Here is an 18,222-nt window from a genome sequence, read left to right as displayed (position 1 = left end):
TGATTGTGGCGCTCACCTGCACGGCGCCAAACACGCATACGACCATCATTGGCACCAAGGCAGAAGCGATTCTCATCGCTGAAGACGACACATCTCCATTCGTCCCTCCATTCACGCCTGTCGCGACACCACTGGAGGCGGGCTGCACGATGTTGGGGCGTGAGCGGAAGACGGCCTAACGGTGTGCGGGACCGTAGCCCAGCTTCATGGAGACTGTTGCGAATGGTCCTCGCCTATACCCCAGGAGCAACAGTGTCCCTAATTTGCTGGGAAGTGGCGGTGCGGTCCCCTACGGCACTGCGTAGGATCCTACGGTCTTGGCGTGCATCCGTGCGTCGCTGCGGTCCGGTCCCAGGTCGACGGGCACGTGCACCTTCCGCCGACCACTGGCGACAACATCGATGCACTGTGGAGACCTCACGCCCCACGCGTTGAGCAATTCGGCGGTTACGTCCACCCGGCCTCCCGCATGCCCACTATACGCCCTCGTTCAAAGTCCGTCAACTGCACATACGGTTCACGTCCACGCTGTCGCGGCATGCTACCAGTGTTAAAGACTGCGATGGAGCTCCGTATGCCACGGCAAACTGGCTGACACTGACGGCGGCGGTGCACAAATGCTGCGCAGCTAGCGCCATTCGACGGCCAACACCGCGGTTCCTGGTGTGTCCGCTGTGCCGTGCGTGTGATCATTGCTTGTACAGCCCTCTCGCAGTGTCCGGAGCAAGTATGGTGGGTCTGACACACCGGTGTCAATGTGTTCTTTTTTCCATTTCCAGGAGTGTATAAATGTTTTATTGTATAGTAATCACTTGACTTGCCGTTCCTAGCGCTATATCCAGAAGTTTTTTATGTTTCAGTTTTAATTTCATTGGGAAGCGACTGGTTTGGTGACGTGTCGATTTGCGCGTCATATGCACGCCATTGTATGCAGACGTATCTTCTTACACGTGAACCTTGCAGTCTAAGTTACTTATCAAGAAGTGTGATCAGTGTCTTTTTGTATAATTCAGAACATTTTGTCGCATTATATACTTAATTTTGTCACGGTGCGTCGTTACTAAACGTACTTTCGCCCCCCCCCCCCCCCCAGCGAATCTGGGCCTGACAACCGCGAAAGCTGGATATATTTAGAACTGAATTCTTTATGCTATATACATGGCGATCAAAAGTCAGTATAAATTTGAAAACTGAATAAATCACGGAATAATGTAGATAGAGAGGTACAAATTGACACACATGCTTGGAATGACATGGGATTTTTTAAAACAAAAAAAAAAAAAACAAAAACAAAAAAAAAATAAAAAATAAAAATAAGTTCAAAAATGTCCGACAGATGGCGCTTCACCTGATCAGAATAGCAATAATTAGCATAACAAAGTAAGACAACGCAAAGATGATGTTCTTTACAGGAAATGCTCAATATGTCCACCATCATTCCTCAACAATAGCTGTAGTCGAGGAATAATGTTGTGAACAGCACTGTAAAGCATGTCCAGAGTTATGGTGAGGGATTGGCGTCAGATGTTGTCTTTCAGCATCCCTAGAGATATCGGTCGATCACAATACACTTCCGACTTCAGGTAACCCCAAAGCCAATAATCGCACGGATTGAGGTATGGGGACCTGAGAGGCCAAGCATGACGAGAGTGGCGGCTGAGCACACGATCATCACCACACGACGCGCATCTGTCGGACATTTTGTGAACTTTGTTTTTTTTTTGTTTGTTTCTAATAAAACCCCATGTCATTCCAAGCATGTGTATCAATTTTTACCTCTCAATCTACATTATTCCGTGGTTTATTTAGTTTTCAAATTCATACTGACTTTTTGATCACCCGGTATTTTTCCGCGTTCTTCTCCTGGTCTCTGTGATCTATCCCGAATCCGAACAGTTAGTTTCCGGAGGAAGTATGTACACTCATTGTTTTGCAATCACATCTCATCTTTAATTCTGAAAGGGACACATTGTACTATCTTGAAGATTATTAATCTTATTGCTTACGGAAAAATATGATCCGTACAGTCCCGAAGATTGATGTTGTTATTGTCATCAGTCCTGAGACTGGTTTGATGCAGCTCTCCATGCTACTCTATCCTGTGCAAGCTTCTTCATCTCCCAGTACTTACTGCAACCTACATCCTTCTGAATCTGCTTAGTGTATTCATCTCTTGCTTTACGATATTTACCCTCCACGCTGCCCTCCAACGCTAAATTTGTGATCCCTTGAAGCCTCAGAACATGTCCTCCCAACCGGTCCCTTCTTCTTGTCAAGTTGTGTCACAAACTCCTCTTGTCGCCAATTCTATTCAATACCTCCTCATTAGTTATGTGACCTACCCATCTAATCTTCAGCATTCTTCTGTAGCACCTCATTTCGAAAGCTTCTATTCTCTTCTTGTCCAAACTATTTATCGTCCATGTTTCACTTCCATACATGGCTACACTCCATACAAATACTTTCAGAAACGACTTTCTGACACTTAAATCTATACTCGATGTTAACAAATTTCTCTTCTTCAGAAACGCTTTCCTTGCCATTGCCAGTCTACATTTTATATCCTCTCTACTTCGACCATCATCAGTTATTTTGCTCCCCAAATAGCCAAACTCCTTAACTACTTTAAGTGTCTCATTTCCTAATCTACTTCCCTCAGCATCACCCGACTTAATTCGACTACATTCCTTTATCCTCGTTTTGCTTTTGTTGATGTTCATCTTATATCCTCCTTTCAAGACACTGTCCATTCCATTCAACTGCTCTTCCAAGTCGTTTGCTGTCTCTGACAGAATTACAATGTCATCAGCGAACCTCAAAATTTTTATTTCTTCTGCATGCATTTTAATACCTACTCCGAATTTTTCTTTTGTTTCCTTTACTGCTTGCTCAATATACAGATTGAATAACATCGGGGACAGGCTACAACCCTGTCTCACTCCCTTCCCAACCACTGCTTCCCTTTCATGTCCCTCGACTCTTATAACTGCCATCTGGTTTCGGTAAAAATTGAAAATAGCCTTTCGCTCCCTGTATTTTACCCCTGCCACCTTTAGAATTTGAAAGAGAGTATTGCAGTCAACATTGTCAAAAGCTTTCTCTAAGTCTACAAATGCCAGAAATGTAGGTTTACCTTTCCTTAATCTATTTTCTAAGATAAGTCGTAGGGTCAGTATTGCCTCACGTGTTCCAACATTTGTGCGGAATCCAAACTGATCTTCGCCGAGGTCGGCTTCAACCAGCTTTTCCATTCGTCTGTAAAGAATTCGCGTTAGTATTTTGCATCCGTGACTTATTAAACAGCTAGTTCGGTAATTTTCACATCTGTCAACACCTGCTTTCTTTGGGATTGGAATAATTATATTCTTCTTGAAGTCTGAGGGTATTTCGCCTGTCTCATACATCTTGCTCACCAGGTGGTAGAGTTTTGTCAGGACTTGCTCTCCCAAGGCCTTCAGTAGTTCCCGAAGATAGCGAGCGCTAGTTGGCGCGAGAACTCTGACACAATCAGCTTAACGTCTGATGCATCAAAGTTTCTGACAAGAGTAATATGAAGAAGAGTGGAAAAGATAAGCGAGGACCTGTTAAATGACGTAATCACGGCGGTCAGAGATTACGCGGTTTACGGTACCGACAAGTAGGAGTCACAGAAAGCACTGATATCGGGCAGTCACGGTTCAGCCCACCCCCTGGTGCCCCTGGCCTTGGCAAGTGTTTCAGTGCGGCGCGGTGCGGAAGCGCCTCAACGAACGAGAAAGCGGCGGCAGGCAGGATGCGCCCCGGGCAAACACCGCGACGCTTCCGGCGCAGCGGTAGCTTCCTCCGGTTCGAGCCGTCCGCTCCCACGCCCCCCTTGCTGGCCGCCACGTCAGAGAATCCGTTACAAATCGCCGCAGGGATGAGCCCGCTCTCCACCGTGACCTCGCGCCGGCATCGCTTCGCAGCGCAGCACTAACCGACGACGCCGTCCAGAATTGTCATTCTTCCCGCGCCCCGTAAACACTGCCCAGCTGGTGGTGGCGTATTAAGACTAGTTTACACCGCGACACTGGCTTGCTCCACTCGTTGAGTGTAAAGGTCGGGACACACATGCCCGGACCGTGTCCGTGCCGAGACACGTCCGAGTATCGGCCGTCACCCGGACAACGAAATACATCACTAAAACAAAAGTAGCGGGCCCCACTTGACCGGGCCGTGCACGTGGAACGTCAACGGACCGGAGCCGGGCCGGGCGGGATTCGCCGTGTTTAATTTTTCACGTGACGGACACTGCCTGACAGTAGAATTGTCTTGTGAGCTGTGCAACTGCGCAAGACTGTTCTGTGTACAAAACATGGATGTGGAACGACTAATAGAAGAAGTTCATAAGTTTCCTGTTCTTTGCGATCAGGGAAGTGAAAACTATAGGAATATAGAGTGCAAAGATAGAGTTTTTCATCAAGCTAAAAGAGGATTTTTTCAATTGTAGAAGACTTTGAACTGAAGCAACTCACGAATGACGTATCAGTCCATCAACTCACTCCATAATCCTCCAATTCCTCAGCAAAATCTGTTTCATCACCACATCCTTCACCTGTGGAAAACGAGTCAACAGAACCTACCAGCAGCTTTTGAATCTGCAAAGGGATTCCCACAATTCGTATATAAATAACCAAAGCCATCATCCTCCAAGTTCCTCTGCATCCTCATCAGCTCCAGAAACTAATTCACTGAATAGTCCTCATTTGGTTTCCTTAGGGTAGTAGAACTTTAACTGTATTATTTACTAACTTATGTATTTATCTTTCAATTACTAAAGTAATAAAATAAAAATGCTGTCCTTAAAACTTCATATTTATTTGTGTTCTGTGTACTTTTCTTTAACCTAGCTTAAAAAAACAGCCAGTCGTTCTTTGGGTGAAAGTGATACTCTCCAGAAAGTGTCGTATTTTCTCAGTCTTGGTTCTAGTTTCTTTAAAAGTTCACAGAAGGTGTACTGCGTCATCCTAAATTATTCATAAAACTTAGTCTCATCATCTATGAGATGAGAAAATAATGTTCGAAACTCTCCCTGTACTGGTCTTGTTTTCCAGGCACTGTGGATCCACAATTTCCTTCTTCCTGTTTGCCTTCGTTCTTTTTCCTCTTCTTCTAAAGCAAGCGCTATAAGTCCTAATTCACTATTACGAAAATTAGTGAACATGTTTTACAGCTTTCACAAACAGAAACACAGATCACCGAGTCCGAGTCACCACAAGGAACAACAGAGACACGGACGTGCCCCGGTCATGTGTGGCCCCTGCAGGAACGGACCGCAGCACGGCCGTCACTCATCCCACGCTCGGCCCTCACACTGCCCGGACGTGTGTGTCCCGACCTTAACGGGCTGCACGCAAGTAGCTGCGTGTATGTCTGTAGACACGGTGCCACCAGTGTACACCTAAACGTTCGTCGTTTTGTGAGTGCCGCAGGCGCGTGTAAAATAAAGGTGTTGGCAGCTGTACGAGCTGCAAAAAATCGCTGTAGAAGACAAAAGGTAAAAAAAAGTAAGAAACGTGTTTGGGTCCGTGAGTGCATAAAGAAACGACTTCAGCTCGGTCGCTCACCGACCTTGTTGAAAGAAATTGTACTGGAAGACTGTGTAAGTTATTTTAATCATTTGTACTACATTTTGTGAATGAGAAGCACTGCTGTAACGTTCTAAACTACTGGCCATTAAATTTGCTACACCAAGAAGAAATGCAGATGATAAATGGGTATTCATTGGAGAAATATATTATACTAGAACTGACATGTGATTACATTTTTATGTAATTTGCGTGCATAGATCCTGAGAAATCAGTACCCAGAACTGTGGTGTCACCGCCAGACACCACACTTGCTAGGTGGTAGCTTAAATCGGCCGCGGTCCATTTAGTACATGTCGGACCCGCGTGTCGCCACTGTGTGATCGCAGACCGAGCGCCACCACAAGGCAGGTCTCGAGATACGGACGAGCACTCGCCCCAGTTGTACGGACGACATTGCTAGCGACTACACGGACGAAGCATCGCTCATTAGCCGAGCAGATAGTTAGCATGCATTGCTCATCAGCCGAGCAGACAGTTAGAATAGCCTTCAGCTAAGTCCATGGCTACGACCTAGCAAGGCGCCATTTGTAACATTGCATGTCCCTCAAGATAGAGTCTCACTTGTATCACCCAGAATGCTGTATACTAAAGGACTATATAAAAAGTTAAGTGTTCTAGTAGCTACATACTTTTCTTTATAACATTAATAAGTATCCTGTTTCAGACCTCTATCTAACCGACTTAAGATTACGCGTACCTTTCGGCTACTTCAGTGTGGCGTAGCTGTCTTGTTACGCCACAACAAGAACAACCACCTCCGGCCGTAATAACGGCCTTGATACGCCGGGGCATTGAGTCAAACAGAGCTTGAATGGCGCGTACAGCTTCAACACGATACCACAGTTCATCAAGGGTAGTGACTGGCGTATTGTGACGAGCGAGTTGCTCCGCCACCATTGACCAGACGTTTACAGTTGGTGAGACATCTGGAGAATGTGCTGGCCAGAGCAGCAGTCGAACATTTTCTGTATCCAGAAAAGCCCATACAGGACCTGCAACATTCGGTGCATTATCCTGCTGAAATGTAGGGTTTCGCAGGATCGAATGAAGGGTAGAGCCACGTGTCGTAACACATCTGAAATGTAACGTCCACTGTTCAAAGTGCCGTCAATCAAAAATGATTCAAATGGCTCTGAGCACTATGGGACTTAACTGCTGTGGTCATCAGTCCCCTACAACTTAGAACTACTTAAACCTAACTAACCTAAGGACATCACACACATCCATGCCCGAGGCAGGATTCGAACCTGCGACCGTAGCGGTCGCGCGGTTCCAGACTGTAGCGCCTAGAACCGCTCGGCCACTACGGCGTGCCGTCAGTGCGAACAACAGGTGACCGACACATGTAACCAATGGCACCCCATACCATCACGCCGGATGATACGCCAGTATGGCGATGACGAATACACGCTTCAAATTTGCGTTCACCGCGATGTCGCCAAACACGGACGCGACCATCATGATGCTGTAAACAGAACCTCGATTCATCCGAAATATGACGTTTTGCCATGCGTGCACCCAGGTTCGTCGTTCAGTACACCATCGCAGGCTCCTGTCTCTGATGCAGCGTCAAGGGTAACCGCAGCCATGGTCTCCGAGGTGATAGTCCATGCTGCTGCAAACGTCGCCGAACTGTTCGTGCAGATGGTTGTTGTCTTGCAAACGTCCCCATCTGTTGACTCAGGGATCGAGACGTGGCTGCACGATCCGTTACAGCCATGCGGATTAGATGCTAGTCATCTCGACTGCTAGTGATACGAGGCCGTTGGGATCCAGCACGGCGTTCCGTATTACTCTCCTGAATCCACCGATTCCATATTCTGCTAACAGTCATTGGATGTCGACCAACGCGAGCAGCAATGTCGCGATACGATAAACCGCAATCGCGATAGGCTACAATCCGACCTTTATCAAAGTCGTGATGGTACGCCTTTCTTCTCCTTACACTAGGCATCACAACAACGTTTCACCAGGCATCGCCGGTCAACTGCTGTTTGTGTATGAGAAATCGGTTGGAAACTTTCCTCATGTCAGCACGTTATAGGTGTCGCCACCGGCGCCAATCTTGTGTGAATGCTCTGAAAAGCTAATCATTTGCATATCACAGCATCCTCTTCCTGTCGGTTAAATTTCGCGTCTGTAGCACGTTATCTTAGTCGTGTAGCAATTTTAATATCCAGTAGTGTAATTTTGTCACACGACAATAGCCTCTCACATGAGAGTGGGACCCATTTAGTAACGGCGCACTGCTCAACCCCTTCAGTGTGGAACCGCGTGACCGCTACGGTCGCAGGTTCGAATCCTGCCTCGGGCATGGATGTGTGTGATGTCCTTAGGTTAGTTAGGTTTAAGTAGTTCTAAGTTCTAGGGGACTGATGACCACAGATGTTAAGTCCCATAGTGCTCAGAGCCATTTGAGCCACTGCTCAACCCTAACCGGTCCTGTCAGGTTGACGTTCGGTGGCTTCCCTATGGTGTACACAAACAGTGAATTCGTCGATCTGCTACTGCTGCTGGGTGCGTCAGATAAGGAAGCTTCTGCTGCTATTGCTCGTGGGTATGCTGGACAGTACCCTCAAAGGCGCCATCCTGACAAGAACGTTCAACGACGCCTGGGGCAACGCCTTCGGGAAGCCGTTAATCTTCGTCCACAAGCAATGGACAGAGGTCATTCAAGGACTAAACGTACTCCACAAACAGACGACGCCATTCTTGAAACCGTTCACGAATCACCTCGTTGAAGTAGCCGTCATATTGCAAGACAGTTCCAGATATCTCGAAGACTGATTATTCAAGTGTTGCATGATGAAGCACTGCATCCATATGATTAGACGTTAACACCAGCGGCCAGAAGACCATATTGAATATGTGAATGGCTTTTGTACCGACTGGGAGATAACGATCAATTTACAAATAAGGTGATATGGAATGACGAATCTAGCTTCAATTCTGAAGGCCTTTTCCAGCCTCCACAACAGCCATTATTGGTCGGAAGACAACCAACATGTCACCCGAAATTTGTGTTTCAGGAACGTTTTGGTATAAAGCTGTGGACTGGAATCGTGCGAGGAGTACTTTTGGGCCCTTACCTGCTGGACAAGTTGAATGCGCCTCTGTATCGTACCTTTCTTTGCAGTACTTTGCATGAACCATGGACCTTGCCGTTGGTGGGGAGGCTTGCGTGCCTCAGCGATACAGATGGCCGTACCGTAGGTGCGACCACAACGGAGGGGTATCTGTTGAGAGGCCAGACAAACATGTGGTTCCTGAAGAGGGGCAGCAGCCTTTTCAGTAGTTGCAGGGGCAACAGTCTGGATGATTGACTGATCTGGCCTTGTAACATTAACCAAAATGGCCTTGCTGTGCTGGTACTGCGAACGGCTGAAAGCAAGGGGAAACTACAGCCGTAATTTTTCCCGAGGACATGCAGCTTTACTGTATGATTAAATGATGATGGCGTCCTCTTGGGTAAAATATTCCGGAGGTAAAATAGTCCCCCATTCGGATCTCCGGGCGGGGACTACTCAAGAGAACGTCATTATCAGGAGAAAGAAAACTGGCATTCTACGGATCGGAGCGTGGAATGTCAGATCCCTTAATCGGACAGGTAGGTTAGAAAATTTAAAAAGGGAAATGGATAGGTTAAAGTTAGATATAGTGGGAATTAGTGAAGTTCGGTGGCAGGAGGAACAAGACTTTTGGTCAGGTGATTACAGGGTTATAAATACAAAATCAAATAGGGGTAATGCAGGAGTAGGTTTAATAATGAATAAAAAAATAGGAGTGCGGGTTAGCTACTACAAACAGCATAGTGAACGCATTACTGTGGCCAAGATAGACACAAAGCCCATGCCTACTACAGTAGTACAAGTTTATATGCCAACTAGCTCTGCAGATGATGAAGAAATAGATGAAATGTATGATGAGATAAAAGAAATTATTCAGGTAGTGAAGGGAGACGAAAATTTAATAGTCATGGGTGACTGGAATTCGTCAGTAGGAAAAGGGAGAGAAGGAAACATAGTAGGTGAATATGAATTGGGGGGAAGGAATGAGAGAGGAAGCCGCCTTGTAGAATTTTGCACAGAGCATAACTTAATCACAGCTAACACTTGGTTCAAGAATCATAAAAGAAGATTGTACACCTGGAAGAATCCTGGAGATACTAAAAGGTATCAGATAGATTATATAATGGTAAGACAGAGATTTATGAACCAGGTTTTAAATTGTAAGACATTTCCAGGGGCAGATGTGGATTCTGACCACAATCTATTGGTTATGAACTGCAGATTGAAACTGAAGAAACTGCAAAAAGGTGGGAATTTAAGGAGATGGGACCTGGATAAACTGAAAGAACCAGAGGTTGTAGAGAGTTTCAGGGAGAGCATAAGGAAACAATTGACAGGAATGGGGGAAAGAAATACAGTAGAAGAAGAATGGGTAGCTCTGCGGGATGAAGAAGTGAAGGCAGCAGAGGATCAAGTAGGTAAAAAGACGAGGGCTAATAGAAATCCTTGGGTAACAGAAGAAATATTGAATTTAATTGATGAAAGGAGAAAATATAAAAATGCAGTAAATGAAGCAGGCAAAAAGGAATACAAACGTCTCAAAAATGAGGCCGACAGGAAGTGCAAAATGGCTAAGCAGGGATGGCTAGAGGACAAATGTAAGGATGTAGAGGCTTGTCTCACTAGGGGTAAGATAGATACTGACTACAGGAAAATTAAAGAGACCTTTGGAGAGAAGAGAACGACTTGTATGAATATCAAGAGCTCAGATGGCAACCCAGTTCTAAGCAAAGAAGGGAAGGCAGAAAGGTGGAAGGAGTATATAGAGGGTTTATACAAGGGCGGTGGAAGGAGTATATAGAGGGTTTATACAAGGGCGGTGTACTTGAGGACAATATTATGGAAATGGAAGAGGATGTAGATGAAGACGAAATGGGAGATAAGATACTGCGTGAAGAGTTTGACAGAGCACTGAAAGACCTGAGTCGAAACAAGGCCCCCGGAGTAGACAACATTCCATTGGAACTACTGATGGCCTCGGGAGAGCTAGTCATGAGAAAACTCTAACATCTGGTGAGCACGATATATGAGACAGGCGAAATACCCTCAGACTTCAAGAAGAATATAATAATTCCAATCCCAAAGAAAGCAGGTGTTGACAGATGTGAAAATTACCGAACTATCAGTTTAATAAGCCACAGCTGCAAAATACTAACTCGAATTCTTTACAGACGAATGGAAAAACTGGTAGAAGCCGACCTCGGGGAAGATCAGTTTGGGTTCCGCAGAAATGTTGGAACACGTGAGGCAATACTGACCTTACGACTTATCTTAGAAGAAAGATTAAGAAAAGGCGAACCTACGATTCTAGCATTTGTAGACTTAGAGAAAGCTTTTGACAATGTTAACTGGAATACTCTGTTTCAAATTCTGAAGGTGGCAGGGGTAAAATACAGGGAGCGAAAGGCTATTTACAATTTGTACAGAAACCAGATGGCAGTTATAAGAGTCGAGGGGCATGAAAGGGAAGCAGTGGTTGGGAAAGGAGTGAGACAGGGTTACAGCCTTTCCCCGATGTTATTCAATCTGTATATTGAGCAAGCAGTAAAGGAAACAAAAGAAAAATTCGGAGTAGGTATTAAAATTGATGGAGAAGAAATAAAAACTTTGAGGTTCGCCCATGACATTGTTATTCTGTCAGAGACAGCAAAGGACTTGGAAGAGCAGTTGAACGGAATGGACAGTGCCTTGAAAGGAGGATATAAGATGAACATCAACAAAAGCAAAACGAGGATAAAGGAATGTAGTCAAATTAAGTTGGGTGATGCTGAGGGAATTAGATTAGGAAATGAGACACTTAATGTAGTAAAGGAGTTTTGCTATTTAGGGAGTAAAATAACCGATGATGGTCGAAGTAGAGAGGATATAAAATGTAGACTGGCAATGGCAAGGAAAGCGTTTCTGAAGAAGAGAAATTTGTTAACATCGAGTATAGATTTAAGTGTCAGGAAGTCGTTTCTGAAAGTATTTGTATGGAGTGTAGCCATGTATGGAAGTGAAACATGGACGATAACTAGTTTGGACAAGAAGAGAATAGAAGCTTTCGAAATGTGGTACTACAGAAGAATGCTGAAGATTAGATGGGTAGATCACATAACTGATGAGGAGGTATTGAATAGGATTGGGGAGGAGTTTGTGGCACAACTTGACTAGAAGAAGGGATCGGTTGGTAGGACATGTTTTGAGGCATCGAGGGATCACAAATTTAGCATTGGAGGGCACCGTGGAGGGTAAAAATCGTAGAGGGAGACCAAGAGATGAATACACTAAGCAGATTCAGAAGGATGTAGGTTGCAGTAGGTACTGGGAGATGAAGAAGCTTGCACAGGATAGAGTAGCATGGAGAGCTGCATCAAACCAGTCTCAGGACTGAAGACCACAACAACAACACTTTGCTTGACGCATCAGAAACCATTCCACTTGACGTATGATCCAAGTGGTCGCTTTGAACATCTTCTCTAAAGTAAACGTTGCTTGTACGTGTGCATACCGGCTCTGTGAGCATAGGCCTGAACGTTAAACGTACAAATGGAGTTATTGGGCGTAGCATGATGTGCAGTCACGTGCACCCTATCTACTGTGTTTTTTGTACCCCCTTCGATGCTTACGATGTTGCTGTATCCACTATTTTTTTCTACTCGCTTTTTTTGTCATGGACGAAAAAAGTTGTCGTTTACGTCTATAAGAAGTTCGTTTTATGACTTAATGTTTAAATGAAGGCGAGAGTAACAAAAAAAAAAGCCGCGCGGGATTGGCCGAGCGGTTTGGGCGCTGCAGTCATGGACTGTGCGGCTGGTCCCGGCAGAGGTTCGAGTCCTCCCTCGGGCATGTGTGTGTGTGTGTGTGTGTGTGTGTGTGTGTGTGTGTGTGTGTGTGTGTGTGTGTTTGTCCTTAGGATAATTTAGCTTAAGTAGTGGGTAAGCTTAGTGACTGATGACCTTAGCAGTTAAGTCCCATAAGATTTTACACACATTTGAACATCAGTAACAAAAAGAAATAGACAAGATAGCGTGTTGCTGAGCTGTAAACTGGATACAAGTTGATGCTTTAATTGAAATTTTTGCCACAAATGCCACTCGAACATGAGTGAATCTGCATATTCATTCCCGACGACATTGCCTCGTCTTTGTGAGCTAATACGACGGTTCCGACACATCGCAGAGAATCGTGCTACCTGTTCTTGACCAAGCTGCGTGCAGTTACGGTGTTGCCACGGCCTCGTTTTTTACGTAGCGTTTACATTAAACCAGTCGGCGGGACTGGGTTTTGCTAGCTACACTTTTGTCCTAAATGGGGTGACGAATGGCATGCCGATCTGCAACTGCGCCTTTTTTTCTTCCCTCCGTATATGTCTGTACAGTGACACATCACGCGCTGCGAGTAGTGCTTCACGCTGGTAAGAAGTTGTCGTGCACGAAGCACGAAACACCGCAGGAATTCGGATGTCGCGCATTATCGCAGTGGGCGGCACTTTTGTTCCATAAAATTCTGCTGCCTCCCGTCTTGCGGAATGTCTGTGTAAGGAATATGTTTGTATGTATTTGTACCATAAGTGACAATGCTCCTACTAACACCATTCTTCCATTCTGTGGCGGATTTCTTAGCAGCAGCTGAGAAACTTTTCTTTGTAATGTGTTATTTTATTTGTGTACCCTCAAAACGTTTTCCTGCTTCATTAACTGAACACCTCAGTTTTAAACAATGGTAAAGGATGTCTGCAGACTTATATGGAGCATGCCACGTAGGTATTAAGCAGCGATAACCACTTTCAGAGGGCATTGGACGACACGTTATTGTAGCTCTCAGAGTGCAATGAAAAGCAACCGGGATCACGGGATGAATGATTGTTTCCACTTTGTTATTGACACCAGTCCAACATTTCAGTTCTTATACCTTTATTTTTCACAAATTAAGTACACCAGAAAACATTGTCACATACTCAGTCCTCAATTAGTACTCAATGGAGTATGGGAGATGCCAAAAGTCATGTTCCCTTAATTCTTTCGAGCAGAACAGATTATATGTAATAATGACGAAAAGACCTAATTGCCGTGACAAATACTCATCCGAAAGTTGTTCTTTTCGTGTACACACACGATAACAACTACAGAGGTCTCCCTGTGGCATCCATTTGTAACACTACAATCAGTATGGTTAATAACTTGTACTGATCAATTCTGCATAATGTCAAGTGTATACTCTTTACTATGTGATGTCTCTGATCTGCTGTACAGAAGTGCAAAGGTAATGTTACATGTTTACTCTTTGCAAGTTAAGTTCTTTGTATTATTTGGCGGGAAGTGGTATTTAATTATGTATATTTGTGTTGACTTCATAATATGTTTAAATAATGAGATTTTTTTAAAATGGTTGCTGGTTACTATGTAATAACTGGTTCATACATAGGGACTTTGTATCGTTCAAATGGTTCAAATGGCTCTGAGCACTATGGGACTTAACATCTGTGGTCATCAGTCCCCTAGAACTTAGAATTACTTAAACCTAACTAACCTAAGGACATCACACACATCCATGCCCGAGGCAGGATTCGAACCTGCGACCGTAGCAGTCGCGCGGTTCCGGACTGAGCGCCTAGAACCGCTAGACCACCGCGGCCGGCTACTTTGTATCGTATAAGGAGAAACCCAAAGTAGTTCCCCTTTGCAACGTCAGTGAGTTGACACGCTAGGAAAAAGTGGGTGTGGCGCTCAGTCTGGGCGGCAAGAGAGAGAGAGCACAGTAGTCAGTCGGCAGCAAGTAACTGACGAGTAAACAGCCCAGGTATCAAGCGAGGCTTACAGTACTGCAACTGACATGCAAAGGCCTCGGATTTAATACGCGGGTGTAAAATGGTGCTCTAGATTTGGGAAAAGCTCTAAAAATGATATTAACAACGCCAAGAAGAGGTAAATAGAGCTAATTATTGCCAATGGAAGGACCACCTAGCCGCCACATGCTCGCCACCACGACTGCACAACCACTTCGTGACACATGCGAAAGGTCAGAGCTGTATTATTGTATGAACCAGTAATTTTATGTTTGGTTCTGTGAAAATATAAAGTTCAAAATGTGTTTGAAGAATATCTCGATCTTATGCACTTATCCAAGTAGGATCCCCTAAAGTGATGAAATCCGAGAGCGTCCTTTCCATAAAAAGCATTAACAGTTTTACAGTGCAGTTTATTGATGTGTGGCAAAGTTATGCCAGTACTCTTAATGTGCAGAGTAAAATTTACTTGCTTTTCGTACGCATAAAAGAGCCTATTTATGTTTGAGTATTTCGAAACTTAAGTATAAAATGAACTTGAATATCAGCTTAGGAAAGGGTATTACTTGGAAAACAAAAGTGTTGTAATGTGTTGCTTCAAAGTTGTTTTCAAAAAGTACTTGCTACACAAGTGGTATCACAAAAACACTTTGTATTGAGGCTGTTTGAAGTAAAGTTTTACTGGAAATTGTCTCTGATTTGTAGAGGTTATTGTCAGGGTAAAGAGTGTTAAATTCATACCAACTTAATGGTCTCAAACGAAGGAGTAATCCAATTCTGCTTTAATGCTACATGATTTTGAAAGTGTGTGTAGTTTTGTTGTTACAATGAAAGGGATAATTTGTGGGACCGCATTTCTTTTCCATCATAATAAAAAGGATAAATCAGATTAGTAAATTTCTAGCTCTAGTTCTTGAAGTCATTATTGAGAAGCAAAGTTAGAAAGTTTGTATACTGTGTCTTCTTATTGCTTTTGTATAATAAATGTGTGTATTAATTGCACTTGACTATTATCATGTGCTATCTGGTCTTGTGTGGGTTGTGAAGAGCAAGTTTAGGCTATATATATATATATAAATTAAAGGCAAAAGTAATGATTAATGTAAACAAGAAAAAGGGCACATTTACAAATCTTGTGGCTGCTTAACTGTTAAAGTGACAACTGCTGCTAACCGCTGTGAAATTTGTCCATTTGGGTGTGCTCATTGCACTTCACAGAACAGTATTTAATGAACGTTCGTTTGAGTTAGTAAAAATAGGTTCTTTATAAATCATGTTTTTACATTATAATGCCTAATTAGGCTGGCGACTGTATAACTATTTCATTTAACGATAATCAGTTACTTCTTGCAAAATTATTTCTTTCTGTTAATTACATACAGCTATTCTTACGAAATTAAGGTTCGATACCAATTTTCCGTTAGGCAGACTCGGCCAAACTTCTAAACCCCTCTCAGAGGGTAACATTCACTGCAAGTTTAGGCCACATTTGGCAAATTTACTACCGCAGTTATACGTGGCTGCTTTGTGACAGAAATAAATCTTGTCATCATTAAGCTAAACTGCTTGCCGGTATAACAAGCGGGGCAGTAGTGTTAAGCATTCCCATTCTTAAATCAGATCCCATGTGAGTTCCTGGAGAGCCTGTGATGGAATAGGACGATCGCGAAAACGTCTGTCAAACATCGGGACTCACCGCCGGCCATTCCATTACTTCAATATCCAGGCTTCGCAAGACATCCTCTCTGACGCCCGCCACACGGGTCCTGGATTAGAAGAAGTCAGCGCCACCAATGTATGCAACAGCCGCCACATGGTCCGACAGGACGTACTGCCTGGCGCAAGGCGACCACGGACAACAACAGGATCCCCTATGGCTGTCAACACTGAAGCCTCCCCACGACATTTGGGAGATATAGCTCACCACGGTCTCCCACACTCGAATACGACCATCACTTTGCGCCAGAGGATAGCACGTTTCGTCATTGACGAAGTTCTGCAAGGTTCGCAGGAGAGATTCTGTAAAGTTTGGAAGGTAAGAGACGAGATACTGGCAGAAGTAAAGCTGTGAGGACCGGGCGTGAGTCGTGCTTCGGTAGCTCAGATGGTAGAGCACTTGCCCGCGAAAGGCAAAGGTCCCGAGTTCGAGTCTCGGTCGGGCACACAGTTTTAATCTGCGAGGAAGTTTCAGACCAATTGTTAACTCCAAGAACACACCTGCATATAGACTTTCACAGTTGTTAAATAATATCCCCAGAGAATTTGCCACATACACAATAAAAAATGCACATGAGTTAACAACACTCATCAAAGATGTAAAAATCCCCGGAGAAGCTAGATTTGCCACATCTGACATTATCAACCTGTTCACAAATATACCTGTTAAAGAGACAGTTGAAATTATTAGAAAAACCTCATCACACACAAAAAACTAACCATACCAGAGATTACCTAGTTGGTAGATCTACTTTAACTAGTACTGTCCCACAACTACTTTTCATTTAATAATAAAATCTATCAACAGAAAGAAGGCTTAACTATGGGTAACTGCATGTCAAGTTTCCTAGCTGACATTTTCATCAAGTTCTTCAAAGAAGAAAAATAAACTTGTTCAAAAAATTGTGTATCACAAGAGATATGTAGATGACACACTACTCTTATTTGATGGCACTAAAGATGATCTTGAAGAACTCCTCACATCGTTCAACTCACTCCACAATAAAATAAAGTTCACAATAGAACATGAAACAAATCAATCCACAAATTTCTTAGACCTCACAATTGTGAATGAACAACAAGAACATAACTTGTACATTTACCGAAAACTAAACTACACTGACATCACAATACATGAATCTTCATACCACCCGAACACACGTAAGTAAGCTGCATTTAGATCAATCTTCAACAGGGCACATGTATTACCTTTAAAACGCAAAGCACCTTACACAAGAAATAGATACTATCATAACAATTGCAGTAAATAATGGTTACTCTGTAAAATCAATTGATAAACTATCTAGAAAAATTCAGACAACATCATTCACAAAAACACTGAAAAGAAAACTACCAACACAAAACAAATCTTCACAAGCATTCCATACTTAGGCACAGTATCACAAAAAATAGCTAACTTATTCAAGAAAAACCAATATTAAAATATCTTTCTCCACAAACAGCAAGCTTGGATACCACTTACCTCACACAGTGAACACAAACAAGCCAATAACACAACACAGTGGAATATATAAATTACAATGTAACAGTTGCCCTGCGTTTTACATAGGAAAAACTGGAAGAACCTTCCACACACGGTATAAAGAACACACCGACACCATTAGACTAAACCATTTTGAAAAATCTACAATACCTAACCACATGTATATTAATAAACACAGACTTGACGACATCCACAACAGCCCAACTGTACTTCACACAGAACCCAACAGTAGAAAACTTAATCTACTAGAACAGTTAGAAATAGTGCTACACAAAGAAAAATATACCGAAAACTTGTTGAATGAACAAACAGAGTTTAACAGCCACAATTTTTTCTACACCTTTAAAAGTTTATTTTTTCCTGAGGAATCAAATCTATAATAGTACAAACAGCTGACAACCTACAACGTGGTGCCAAATAATTATTTTAATAATACCTGTGTACTAGTAATACTATACCATATTGTCTTCTGTGAAACAAGAAGATCGATTATATTTAGAAGTAGAACATTTGTATGAACGAGAATCTTTGACATGTTTACGTTCTGCTACTACAATG

Source organism: Schistocerca serialis, chromosome 4 (assembly GCF_023864345.2).
Source record: "Schistocerca serialis cubense isolate TAMUIC-IGC-003099 chromosome 4, iqSchSeri2.2, whole genome shotgun sequence".
In the NCBI taxonomy this organism is placed as follows: Eukaryota; Metazoa; Arthropoda; class Insecta; order Orthoptera; family Acrididae; genus Schistocerca; species Schistocerca serialis.
The sequence above is the reverse complement of the archived record's forward strand: the minus strand, read 5'-3'. Positions refer to the sequence as shown.